Genomic DNA, 14735 nt, shown 5'->3' with positions numbered 1-14735 from the left:
CAATCTGCCATGCATCATCATGAACCCATCTTTAAGAAGATAGTGTTCATGACGTTGTCCATCCATTAGTTGCTCGAAGACCCTTGCAAAATCTTCATCATTTGCATACTGTTCTCTCATATCATCAAGTTCATGATGATAAGGAATCGACACAGCTGAAATTTGTGGCTTCCTTGACAAGGCATCAGCCACAACGTTCTTCTTGCCTTCCACATGCACAATCTGAAAATGGAACATGGACAAGATATTTGCCCATCGCATATGCTTCTCAGATAACTTTGTTTGTGTCAAGAAGTATCGCAAGGTGTGATGATCTGTTTGGACAACGAAATCTGCACCTAGCAGGTAGTGTTTCCAACTTAAGAGCGCATGAATCACAGCCAGTAACTCTTTCTCATAGACCTGCATGGTCATCTCTGGCCCTTGCAAAATTCTGCTCTCATAGGCTACTACCCTGCCATCTTGCATCAGCACTGCACCAATGCTACTACCGCAGGCATCACACTGGACCACAAATGACTTCCTAAGATCTGGCAACACAATGACTGGATCTGAAGTCATCTTTCCCTTTAAGAGATTAAAAGCTGAAATCTCTTTTTGTGTCTATCTAAAGGTGACTGCCTTCTTTTGAAGAGCATGTAAAGGTGAAGCAATCTCAACGAAATTTCGGATAAACCTTCTGTAATAGGAGCATAGTCCCAAAAAGCTTCGGACATCATGCACCGTCTTCAAATTTGGCCATGACTTGATCGCTTCAACTTTTGCAGGATCCATTCTGACACCATCCTTTGAGACAATGTGTCCCAGAAAGTGAATCTCTTCCAGAAAAAACTCACTTTTCTTTGCATTGATGAGCAACCTATGACTGCGTAGCTCTTTGAACACAATGGCCAAGTGATGCCTATGCTCCTCTTCATTCTTTGAGTAGACTATCATGTCATCAAAGAATGTACCAACAAACTGCTGGTGTGGACGGAAAATTCTGTCCATCATCCTATTGAATGTAGCAGGAGCATTTGTGAGACCAAAGGGCATCACTAAAAATTCGTAAAGGCCAAACGTCGTTCTAAAAGCAGTCTTGTGCACATCCTCTGATCTAATGCGGATCTGATGGTACCCACTCTTTAGATCTATCCTGCTAAACATAGCTGCTCCTTCTAATTTGTCCATAATATCATCAATTCTAGGTATAGGGAACCTATTCTTGATGGTATTCTTGTTCAGTGCACGGTAGTCGATGCACATACGCCATGAGCCATCCTTTTTTTGCACCAACAACACTGGAGAACAGAATGGAGATGAACTGGGCTGAATCAGCCCCTTTTCTAACAGCTCCTGTACTTGGCCCATTAGCTCTTTCCGCTGAGCCGCACTAACCCTGTACAGAGGCTTATTTGGTGGGCTACTGCCTAGCACCAAATCTATCGCATGGTCCTCGGGTCTCTCTGGCGGTAATTGAGACGGTAATGAATCGGAAAAGCAATCACTATACTGTTGTAAAAACATTGACCTTTCTTTATCTAGCACAGATAAATTTGATTCATCACAATCTGACACTTCACGTGCAAAAACCAAGTACGCAGAAAGATGCTTTTTCATTACAGAAGTAATAGCAGAAGCTGATACAGTAGGAATAGACTCCCCTTTAAGCTTTACATCCAGAATGTGAGTCTTTCCCCTGCTCTGTACAGTGATCTTTTTGTTGTAGGCATCCATGATTCCCAGTACACGAAACAACCAAGGAATACCTAACAACACATCACATCCGTCCAGTGGCATGATGTAAAATTCTTCAGCATCTACATAGGACTCGATATGTTGACGCAACTTTCCAATGATGGGTGTCACAGCCTCTGTATGGCCAGGACATGCCAAACCTGACTCTGTTGTATACCCCATCTCTTGAGGTCTGATTCCCAACTTTGAAGCCAATTCAGGGGAAATGAAGTTGGCTTTGGCACCTGGATCAAAGAAGATAAGCACTGTTTGATCCCTGACCTTTCCCCATGCTCTGCAAAGCTCACTTGCATCTGAATTTGGCTTATCGCCCACCATATCTGGCACTAGACCAGCCATGGGCTTCTTTCCTTTCTTGTCTTCCTTGTCATCAGAATCAGCTGGCCTTTTCTTTGTAGGACAATTGTAAGCAATGTGGCCAGGCTGCTCACATATAAAGCATTTGTTCTCTGTCCTCAGGACCTTCTTTTGCTCTTCCGACTTGCGAGGAAAACGTCTTTTCCATTTCTTTGCTGGTCCTTTTTCTGATTCAGCCGTAGTTTTATCTTTCCCTGCGTTGGTTGACTCCTGAGTCCCTTTAGGAGCCTCATTGGGAACGTGCTTCTTGGCTGAATTTTTCTTGCCTGATCCTGCCTTGACGCCAGTGTTAAATTCACAATCTTCTCCCTTGAGCAAACCATTGCCAGTGTTTGCTACCTCGATGAGCTGCGTCCAAGTAGTGACTTTTGTCTTCGTGCAGTATTTTCTCAATCCTTTGGGTAGGCCACAACAGTATTTTTCAATCTATTCTGTCAATGGCACAAACCTATAGGAAGTTACTGAAAGTAGAGCTTTCCAAAACTTCCGATTGTAATCATCCAGATTTCTGCAAGTGGCAGCATTTAGCTGGTGCCATTCTGTCATGACATCTGCTTCAAAGTCATCAGATAACCATGCTGCTGCAAAAATCTGCTTGAAGTAAATCCATGTGGACGGAGCTTGCCCTTGAAGCAATAAAGTTGTCCACCATTGTCCCGCATTCCCTGTCAAGAAAGTGGCTGCCTTGCGTACCTTTGAAGCCTCTGTAAAGTTTCCCCCTGCATAGGCCTTATCAAACTGCTGGAGGAATGAGAGAGCCTTCTTCCTGTCATCAAATCCTATAAAGGTCGTGAATGACACACCTTTGCCACCTTCTTTGTGCGGAGTTGGCCTCTCCAACGGCGTTAAATTGTCATATGGAAGTGACTGAAACATGGGAACACTACTAGGGTTCATCTGTGTTCCTTGGCCGCTATTAACTTGACCTGGAAATGCCATATTTGGCTGCTGATTTGTAATTCCAACCATACCAAAATTTGCCTGTGGCATCCCAAATTGGCCCTGAGTGCTCTGAAAGCCTGGTAGCATGCCTGTGACACCATACATGGGGTTAGGCATCATTGTTTGGGCACCCCCGAACACTGTTCCTGGCGTGTAAAACTGATTTCCAGGTGCATGACCAGCCATGCTCTCGAATACGGATCCACCTCCAAAATAGCCAGGGTGTACTCAAGGTGGTGAGAAGACCTGTTGCATAGCCTGTAGGTTGCTTCCCTGCCCATTAGAACAAGCTATAGGCTGCTGAAAGGTGGCGGGCTGAACTGGTACAGCTTGAAAAACTGGCATCTCAGCCACCTGTTCTTGCACCTTAGGCACAGGTTGTGGAGACTGCATGTTCTTCGTCAAGTGTACAGGTGTTTCCATTGACTGTGCGGTATGAATCACCTGTGCTCAACCTTAACAGGCTTTTGAATATGATCCAGTGACCCAACTTGCTGAGACGGAACAAGAGGTTGCAGAAGGACTAAAAACCTCGGGTTCTGCATTACTTGTGTGAACATAGCCACAGCAGTAGCCAACTGGGTCCTGAATATATCGTCATCTGTTTGTGGTGGTCTTGAGGACTCACCCACTTCATGTGTCTGTTGACCATGTGAAGAGGAAACCTCTTCAATCACATCATCTGGTCTATCAGCCATAATTGCAATTCCCTGTGTCTGGTCTATGATCCCCTATGTCTTGAAGCCCAAAACTGACCAAGGCTCACTTCTATGGGAAAAAATGATTTAATCCCGTCGATGGAACCATGAAACCGGCCTGTTCAATCCAAAAAGGGCGGTAGACTTTACTTTAAACCTTGATTTAGCTTTCACCCATTATTAGTCGTCTATTTTACCTGTACTTTCAAGACACAACAAAGGGGAGAGGGATACAGGCTGCTAGATTGCACCTGTATGAGTAGACGGACACCAGATTGGCCCCTAACTTAGGCGCCCCTTTCGGTATTTCTTTATTGTTCAAAAGAGGGAATAAACGCTGTAGTTCCCTACAAGCTGCCCCGCACAAACTCGGCTGAATTTCCACTGTTCCAGCCCGATTTCGGTAGCATAACTGTACTAGAACCCTTCACAGTCAGTATTCCCACGCATTGACTGACTTTCCCGACGCATACGAGCACTTTGCAAAACCTGGCGAGGATCTGCAGCACGCTGAATTCTCTGTTTTCAGCCCTGAAAATGCGCCAGATCGCCTGTACAGCGGTCCCCTTGCGTCCCCGAACCTCCTGGGGGTATTAGGGTCCGTTAAGGGCCAAAACCCTAAACCTGCAAAAATACACAGCAGGCTGTAATTTACTGTTTCGGGCTCCGTTTCGCGTGCCGGTCGCATCCTTAGCAAGTCCTCGAGCTCCCGCACCTGTAGGGCTACTTGCCCTTTGAATCGGACGAGATTTCTGGCATGAAACCTCTCTGAACTCACCTGTACCTGCGGGGGGATTAGCCGCTAGCTAATCCAGTACCTGTGCAAGAGGCTCTTGCCTCGGCAATCGCGCATGAACCCACACAATTGTACATTGGTCAAATGAAGAGCCCACTAGAGGGGCATAACATACTGCCAAAGGGGAGAGAGAGGGCAGTGCGTAGCCTGCAGGGCATCACTCCTGGCACCACACTGTGCATAAGAGGGAAAGCAAGCACTCCATAGCTCTTAACCTGTGACAAATCTGAAAATGAGGCTCTCCCCCTCCTAAATTCAGCGCCACTTCTTGTTGCATGAGGCAAGTGCACCAGCAGGTGCCACTTGGCACATTTATTTCCCGTTTCAGGGTTGCCATCTAAAAATATCCCAACCAGTTGCCCAGTTGACTTCACGGCAGAGTAAGAAAATGTTCCCCTTGTCATTCCGGAGGTAATGACCTCAACACATTTTAAGGTCCCAAAATAGCAGTTCCCTAAATTTTAGGAGATGCTGCCATTGTATCTTTCTAGGTCATCCGACCCTCTTTGTACACTGCGGCCACATCCAGAACTGAAATGTAGCCTCTGTAGCAAAGGATTTCCACTTTGGCTAGTCAATGACCCCACTTGGCTAACCATAGTCCTTGTCCAACCTTAGTGCTCTCTTGCCCTCAGGCCTGGACTCCCTCTAGACAGTTCCACACTAGCTATGCAATGCAGGGCAGTTAAATTTCCCGAGGGGTGTTTCCAAAAAGTGAAAGTAAATAGATAATAAGAAAGAAATCAACAAAAAGGATAGATAGTAGTCACACGCTGGTGACAAATGCTAAGGGCTGAAATCTGCAAATCTTTATCTGTTGAATTCTGACTCTATGTCAGTGACGATATCGATGGCGACGATGCGACGACGACACGCTGAAAACGCAGAGCATTTGCCGGGCTGAATCTACAAACTTCGCGGAATCTGATCGTGCGGCGAGGATCTGCTGCGGGAAGGTAAGATCTTCGAGATTCGGGACTTCTATTGCGATGTCTGACTGAAAACTGAAAAGGCTGGTCTATGGACTGATTCCGTCGCGATGGAACTGCAAATTGCTGGATGTCCTGCTGCTCCAAAAACGCTAGGGCTGAATTCTGCTGCGGGGAAATATCTACTAACGCTATGGCTGATCTGCTGTCGTGAAGTGGTTCTGCTGTGTCTGCTAATGCCGAAGCTTCTCTGCAATGCAAAAACGCCAAGGCTGATCTGTCTTGCAAAAACGCTGGCTTTGATGCTGTGTTGCAAAAACGCTAGGCCATGCTGGGGGTTGCTGCTGAGAAGGTGCCTGTTGAGCAAGGTGCTCCTACTGCCTCTTCTGCCAGAAAGTGCTAGTGCTAGGTTTCTATTTATACAACTTAACAAAATTTCCCTACCTACTTTCCAACAAAAGTCACTTAAAAATAATAAGTGAAAAATGTCAAAAATAGGGAAAATAGGTCTATGCACTGTTCTGATGGGTTCTTATGGAAATCTGATGATCATACTCTGTGCAACCAGAGAATATGCATCTAATCTAAGTGTCTGGACATGCACGGTCTGCGAACAAACTCACAAAAGTGCCAGATCACTTCCTATTCTAGACTGACTTGACTGCACTGAACCCTGGTCATGTTGTAGCTTGTCCACGGACACATAGGGTTGGATGTGTCACGTGACATGAAATGAGAAAGGGACCACAAGGATTACATGAGTACAAGCACAAGAACAATCAAGGAAATAAGATGAAAGTTGGATTACCTAGGTCTCACGTTTTCTCAAGTCTAGATTTCTATGTTTCCCTCCGATGATAGTTTTAGGTAGTTTTTTATTTCTAGGAACAAGTGATTAATTCAAGTACAACCTCCTTCCTAGCTATTTCTCAAACCAGGTTTGCTAATGGACCCAATAACTTCAAGTTTCAACCCAAGCCTTCATTCCTTTCAAAAACACTTTACCCTATTGTCTAAAATCTCTTATTATTTATTGTCATTAAGAATCAGAAAACCTTCTTCCGAAAATTTTTATTAAAAAATTATTACTAATCAAATTAAAGTACCATATCTATGTCTGCTTGGCTGGAGACTAGGGCGTGCTGATTAAAGGTGCATTTGCTGTACCAGCTGTGCATTCACTTTTAGATGACAGACCAACAGTTACACTCGTTTTTTAAGCCATTAAATGGAAGACACACTTAGAACTTAAGAAGAGAGTGAGTAACGGTCAGGGGAGCAGAGGAGAGAGCACCTCATCGAAACGTGATCTACACTCTCAAGGGTGTTTGGGCCAATAAATGGAGGATCATGATTCATCACGAACACTCTATGGTTGAGATTAATCTCTCATGAAGTTCAGGGGAGCACAGAGGAGAGAACAACTCATTGAAACTTGATCCAAACTCTCAGCTTCATTGCATCATAGTTGCCCGAAACTCCACTTTTTTCTTCTTTCCTTGTTTCCGTTTCTGTTCCCGTTTCCCTTTCCGTTTCCACTCCCTATAGTTACAGAAAACTCCCCAACACTCTACATTTTTGTGGCTTCCATTTCTGTAATTGTTGCCATTTCCCCGTTTCCTATAACTAAGGCATTGCATAGGTGGTTTAATGGCTTACTTCAACATTGGGTCCAGGGATTTTTGGAAATCTCGCTACTTGAAAGGACTCTTATTGTTATGATTAATCAACTTTCCATTAACTTCTGCGCCTTCTTCCTTGACCATACCATTGCTGTTTGTGTTCCCATTTCTCATCAAAGAACATAGAAAGTCAAAAACACAATTATTCATAAGATCACGATCAAATGATTGTTGCAAAAACAATGGTAGAATAGGTTTTCTCGTTATGAGCAAAATAATAAATCTAAATTGATTTACATAAGGACACAAGAGAAGAAATGAAATGAAATGTTACATTAAACGTCTTCAAAAAGCCAAAATGACCTATGAGACCAAATTGATACAATCTTGGTGGATCTAATACAATGTCTGGGTACAAAATAAAATGAAGTAAAGTAAAAACTAAAATGACGATGATCATCATCATCATCAATGTCCGAGGATGTGCGAGCGCTATCCGAAAATGTATTGCATCGATCGCTGAAGAGCATCATCAATGTCCGCCTCCGTAAATAGTCATACTGGACATCTACCATGTCATGCTAGAATAGTCTTGATCCTTCCCTCCGTCAATGTCGAGGTGGCCCTCGTAGACGTGGGCATCTAGCTTTCCCAAGCTCAATCGCTCTGTCACTTGATATACCTCTGGTATAGGTGGGCTCTGAGGTCTGATGTGAAGCTTGAGCCTTGCTCATCTAACTACCAAGTCTCTGTTCTAAAAAGGTCAATTTGTGAATGTCCCCCATTGTTTGATCTCCTCAAGAGACTCTACCTGTGCTGACGCAGCTCTAACAAAAACAACCCAAGGCATCTTTGATCCTCATATCTCATGACTCTAGCCAGTGGTCCAAAGCCCTCTCTGATTAGACAGTGAGAGCGGTCTCGTATCTCATAATATACCGACCAATGACATATGTGATGTAACTTTGTCTCTGGCTCTATATGACACAACTCCCAAATTCTGGCCTCTGATGGTACTCTCCTAAATCAACCAGCCTCAATATCAACTGATGCAATGATGTGCGCATCTAACCAATAGCACATCGCATCCCATGGGATAAATGAGTGTCCATCTAGACAGGTATGATCACATATCCATCTTCTGTGAGTTGGAGAAAATGCTCTCTATAGAAAGCCATCTTCGTGCCAAGCTCTCCTGTCGGCTTTATCCATGTCCTCCTGGTGTCTAGCTGAATCAAATCTTGTCTGTTGAGATGGGAAATCTCGGTCCGTGTGAGGGACAAGGGGGGTGTATCCAACAAGCACTAAAAAGGGGGTAGTATGTCCATACTAAAACCATGTAGCTGAAACCATGATGTCATTTGTGCATAACAACAAGATGTGTCTCCCTGTGAGGTCGGCTGTCCAGAAGACTCCAAGGGTAGGTGAGCATATCTGTCACGAGGACGTGGCAACTGCTAATTACTGTCACAAGGACGTGGCAACTGTTAACCTTAGTTGTTAGTTTCTTTCCGATGATTTTTATTTAATTTTTGGGACCCTCTTTTTGAAATCGCAAATGGCCGAACATTGCATGGTCAGTGTGAAACGACCGACGGCCAAGAGTTTCACTAGCAATTGGGAAGGGCAAGTCTCCACGGGATGGTCGGGCGAGCCGGCACTAAAATCCGAGGAGTAAAAGGGTGTCTAGGCTCAGTTCAATTTAGGCCCCCTCGCTACACTCAATAAGTCGATGGGTGCTAGGAATTGACTCTAAAGAGGCAAACTGGACACATGGCGGCTCCGCAGCAATTTGTCAGAAGCATCAGCTAGAGGGGACGCCCATTTCAAGAGGGGGCTGATTTTTGCCCATTAAGTGCTTTACAATGTGTGGGTGAGTAGTGGGTGCAGGTGATCACAGCTTGCTGTGTTTTTCTACAAGTTCAGGGTTTCGCACCTTAACTGTAGGAAGCGGCCAAGGGAGCCTTAGAAAGGCCTTGGGATGCATGTACAAGGCTGTAGCACCTAACAGAGGAAAATTATAGCATGATGAAATTGACCTGCAACTCACCGTAAAGCTTCTAGAATGGGGGAAAAGCGTCCTAGGCGTGTACTTTTGACCTACTGGGATTTTGCGCCGTTATGCTGGCGAAATTGGGTCAAAAACCTGCAATTACAGCCATGGACAAGTTTGGACAGCTTGGTGGGAGTTAGGTGAAAGTGATCGAATCGTTTCTTTGCACTAAGAATAAAGAAATACTGAAAGGGGCGCCGGTTATTGGGGCCAGCACATTGTCGGCGTCTGCTCGGAGCGCTCTGGCTTCCGAGCCATGTGTGTTTGAAGTGTCGATTCCCGTTACAGGTTTTTATTTGCAAAGTTTCTCTATGTCCTAAAGTCTAAAGTAAAGTTCCGGCGAAAGCCAAAGTCTACCGCCCTACGGGCCGGTTTCATGGTTCCGTCGCCGGGACAGAATCACTTTTTCCTCAAGAAGTGAGCCTCGGTTGGTTTGCGGCAAAGACACATAGTACAGGAATGCGGGATTACACTATGGCCGACAAAGGGAAAGGCATCATGGAAGAGGGTTCCTCTTCACAAGACAGGCAGGTAATTCCTACAGTGTCTGAGGTTGACAACAGTTCACGGCCACGTCTATTTGTATCTCTTGTTGATGTGAATGCTCCACAAGTGCAAGGCTTTACAATATGACTGGGCAACTTGAAGATGATGCGTTCAGGACTCGGTTGGTTGCCATTGTGAATGTGTTTTCTCGATTGATGCAGAACCCAATGTTTATGGAGTTTTTGCAAGCGCCACTAGTGCCACAGCAAACAAGGCAACTCACAAAGCCAATAGAGCCCGATGAGGCTCAAGCCCAGGTACTTCATGCGTCCCACCAGGATAGGGAGCACTCGCATGTTGCAGAGTCAGGGGCTCCAAGAGAGGTTCCTTTCGTCCATGAACAAGTGGTTAGGACGCCAATTCCACACGTCTTGCCAGTTCAGCCCGCCACCTTTCAGAGTCCACATGTTGCATTAAATGGATAGGGAACCAGTTTCCACGCAATGCATCAGGTTTTTCCACCACCCACGATACATCCTAGGTATTTCGGGGTGGATCTATGTGAAACCAGCAATATATGCCAGGAACAGTGTACACTGTTTGGGGTTATGCAAGGCATGATGACAAACCCCATGTATGGTAATATCGGCATGCAGCAAGGCTTTCAGAGCAATCAGGGCTAGTTTGGGGTGTCGCAAGGCAATTTTGGCACGGCTGGTTTTTCTGGACAGCGGCCAGATATGGCACTTGCGACGCAAAATGTCAATGGCCAAGGAATGTCGATGACCCCTACAATAGTGCCCATGTTGCAAACAATTCCCTATGACAATTTGGGGACACTGGAAAAGCCAAAAGCTTACAAAGAAGGTGGTGCACCTGTAAAGTTTAGCACTTTTAGCGGCTTTGAAGATAAGGCAAAGGCTCTTACTTTCCTCCAGCAGTTTGATGCAGCTTATGCAAGAGGGAGTTTTATTGAGGCCTCTAAGGTCAGGAAAGCTGCCACTTTCTTGAAAGATAATGCGCTTACATGGTGGACGACAATGTTGATGCAAGGACAAGCACCCGCTACGTGGGTATACTTCAAGTAAATGTTTGCATCTGCGTGGCTGTCAAATGAATTTGAAGCCGATATCATGACGGATTGGCACCAACTCACTGCGGCTACTTGCAAGGGCCTATAGGAGTACAATCGAAAAACCGGTGTTTCGGAGTTTTGCTGGAAGCAGAAACGGTTGAGAAACGGCACTTTTTTTTCAATTTGTAAACAATGTATTTCATAAAACAAGTAGCCTAAGAGGGGCCATAGGTGTATTCAGAATTGAAAAATGAGAAGACCTAATTCAAAGGTTTAAAACTTAATGCTCAAACACAGAAACAGTAAACCTACTAGTTACAAGTTTACAACTTACCACTTCATAGATTGTTTTCAAACCAAAACCTAGTACTTCATGGTGTGACGAGTCAAACCAAGATACAATCACACATGACACATGTAAGTTTGTAACATGTAACATGTCAAAATGTCAAGAGCCATGACTCATGGTATCCATGATCCAAAACATCAATGTCATAAAACATGATCAAAAGTGAGAGTCCTAATATGTCTAATACATATCATTGAAATCACTACAAATATAAGATAGGGTCCATAATCAAAATAGTGGTCCATAATGTGAATGATCATGCTCAAGAATCTTCAAAAAAATTCATGCTCAAGAACCTTAAAGAAAATGACATCCCGAAATGTGTTTCGGCCGGTCCGAAACGGTGGGGAAACTCCATTCCTGGTTTCCCTCCCCGAAACACCGTTTCGTGTGACTATGCTAGCCAGGCTCTATAGTGCATTTCTAGAGGCAAAATTGAGCTCATATGCAGAGAGCGAGGGCCTATGAGCCACAGGACACGTCCGGTTTCAAATGATTACGTTGCCTACTTGATCACGAAAAGGTGCAGAAGAGGCTACTACATTGCTGCTTTGTGGATTTTCGCAAAGCCTTCGACAGAGTACCACACAACCCGTTTTCCCAATGCTTGCAGACACTTGGTGTGCTGTAGAAATGATGTTGGGGATCTACTCTCTCTACAAGGAGGTTACAATCCAAGTGCATTGGCCACGAGGCACCTCAGAGCAGCCCACCGCTAGTACTATTGTGTGAAGCAAGGGTAGCCACTCTCACCTCCTCTATTTTGCCTCTATATTGACGAGGTATCCAAGTACGTTCTTCGCGGAAGGGGCACATGCGTGGATCTGGTACTCCAGTTCATATCATCCCAAATGCTGATAATATTGTCTTGGTCTCTAAGTCACAAGAGGAATTATAGCTTCATTTACATGCCTTGGATGAGTTTTGCACAGAAGGAACTCACAGTGAATCTTGGGAAGACGACGGTCCTGATTTTTCATACACGCAGACAGGTCAGGAACAAAGCCCTATTCACACTAGCTGGAGGGCAAGTCAAGGTGTTAGACTCGTATGTATACCTTGGGAATACTTTAATAGCAACCACCACAGACCGCTTCTGCATGGTAAGCGCAACTATAGACACTCACTAGAGGGTATTGAAGCGTAGTTGCCACCAGGCACACTTCCAAGAACCCCGCAGAGAGGGGTGGCTTTTTTATAGCCTAGTTACCCCCACAATGATGTATGCAATTACTGTTTGAGCACCTGGACTTATAGCTTCACGATGGACACAGATTGAGAGGCAGCAGGTCATGACGATCTTCCCCATCATCCGTAGCAAACTCTCCCTCTCCTATGACATTATCAGAGCTGATCTGGCCTCACCGTCGATGTTAGTGGAGGCTCTCTTTCAAACACTATGCTTCATCCAAAGATTTGAGGGAGTTACGCACAGCCCTTGAGGCATCTACGCAATTGGCAGAGGCTGGTGAGAGTATATCATGGTATGCACAAATGGCGAAGTGGCTCAGCACACATGGTCCACATTCAGAGCGGTTGCCACCATTTTAGTACGACCTAGACTCTAGATTTATATATCTCTCACATAGTGAGAGGAACCGGATCTTCAGGCAGGATCTCTGGCAATTATCCATCGGAGAGACATCGATCACATCCAGACAGCTTCCCATGCACTATGACAAAGACCACTTCATGACTATTCTTGAGGATGGCTTCACCGAGCAGCCAGGATATATGGACACATATATGCCACATAGTGCTAGAGTGACATTGGACAGCTCACCGCACCTCACAATTTAGCAGCATATATTGACACAGATTTCAGGGATGCAAGGTACTTGGAGGTGGGGTGGAGGACGAGTAGCAGCATATGAGAGCATGCAGGGCCAACATACAGCCCTTTTCACAAGACAGCCGACACTTGTAGTCAAGAGACGAGACAACCAGGTTGCTTCTTACTGGAGATTCAGAGACATAGAGAGAGTCTCCTGTCATGAACACACACCAAGAAGGGTGATAGTCACAGACTCATGGACTTCTTTGAGAGGGTTGCCCCAGTCTCACCCGTCGACATTCAGAGACAGGTCATTCTACAGTAGCCTGAGATTGTGTGAGCCTGCAGACGCCCCAGAGCACCAAGAAATTAGGCCCATAGAGTACACATAGGGCCATCCAATAGATTCAACTACAAAAGGAAAAGAATAGATAGAGGGAGATAGAGCGAGCGTTTTCAGACCCAGCTGCTATAGTACACATAGAGCCATCCAATAGATTCGATCACAAAAGAAGAAGAAGAGATAAAGGGAGATAGAGCGAGCGTTTTCAGACCCAGCTGCTATGCTACTGGGACTCTTCACTCCCTGCCCACCTATGCATGCCAAACTGCACCCCCATTTTGGTATCCCACAGAGCTAGCCAGTCTTGCAATTGAAGAAGAAGTCAAGTGATTTAGCTCAGGTTCGAAAGGCAAGAATAAATGCCAAGTGGGAAGTATACAAAGACACGAAAGCAATCATCAAAGAGTTTAATAATCCACAAGCCAACCAATCCCACTAAGAAGACTGTGTGTCACGATACGATCATATGGTTGATCTCATTTAGAAATTGTAAGCTCTTGTCAATCATAAAAATTTTGAGGTGAAGTTTTTCTTCACCTTCAAGGCATGATACCAAAAGTGGATTGTAACAAAGAATGTATCTATTTGGTCCCATAGGTCAAGTTTGTCCTTCTATGGATGCAAATATGACTTTCCTTCTTTCTGTTCCCCCCCCCCCCCCCCCCCCCCCCCCCCCCCCTTTGTGGATGCAATGGAATCTGTGGTGCAAACGAAACAAGATGATGCACTTGCTACTTTTGAATCATGGAAATCAAAAATGGAAAAGTGGCAAGTGCATAAGGGTAAAAGATGCTTTAATTCAAGATCTCAAGGGCAAACTTGATGTATGTAAAGAGTAAGCTTGATGCAAGTGAGACAACTCAAAGCAGTAGAGTGGGTCCCCATTTACAAGAAATAAAAGAGCTGAAGTAACATGTAAAGAAGAGCTTGAAGGTGAGCACTGATATGGTAAAACAGCACGAGGAAAACACTAAATGGCTGCAGATGGGAGCTCTAACTCTAAAAGGCTCAATGCATGGCTATGCGCTCAGGTAAATCCAACAAAAACATAATCCTCTAAAATCCAATTAGCTCTATCCATTGGTAATGGGTGGGTGTAAATGTCGTCCATCCGTGAGTCAACCTTTAGGTGACATGTAGAACCGTCTGAGTCGGCAGTCCACTGATGCCATCTTTACTGAAGAAGTCCTTACCCTTGCACAAAGGCTTCCAACATCTAAAATATTGTCAGCCATGTTCTGACTATTCAAGCCTAATATAGATAAAAGCCGTAGTTTACATAAGCAATACCGATACCATGCTGAGCAAACAAAGGTTCCTGATCTACTTTTTCATGCAAGATGTTGCTAATAACCAACGACAGCATACTTTGACCATTCTAGAAAGACATGTGCAACAGTCTCGATAGCTGAAAGCACAGTCATGACACCTATGACAAACAATGTACAATGACAATGTCGGATACAATGCATCTGCACCTTTCAGCACCGATTATTGAAGTAACTTTTGGAAAAAAGAGAGCAATAGTTGCTATTCAAGGCATGCAAAGCATCGCCAATAATTGGCAGGCTGAA

At 44.8% G+C, this 14735-nt stretch overlaps 1 protein-coding gene across 6 annotated transcripts in view; it reads right to left on the bottom strand.

Moving 5' to 3' along the window:
* The window catches only part of LOC147452411 (mRNA export factor GLE1-like), a 169950-nt gene that overhangs the window by 77926 nt on the left and 77289 nt on the right, over positions 1-14735 (bottom strand). The gene's annotated exons all lie outside the window — the stretch shown is intronic.

This window comes from Adiantum capillus-veneris, chromosome 8 (assembly GCF_014529385.1).
Source record: "Adiantum capillus-veneris isolate H3 chromosome 8, ASM1452938v2, whole genome shotgun sequence".
In the NCBI taxonomy this organism is placed as follows: Eukaryota; Viridiplantae; Streptophyta; class Polypodiopsida; order Polypodiales; family Pteridaceae; genus Adiantum; species Adiantum capillus-veneris.
The sequence above is the reverse complement of the archived record's forward strand: the minus strand, read 5'-3'. Positions and strand labels throughout refer to the sequence as shown.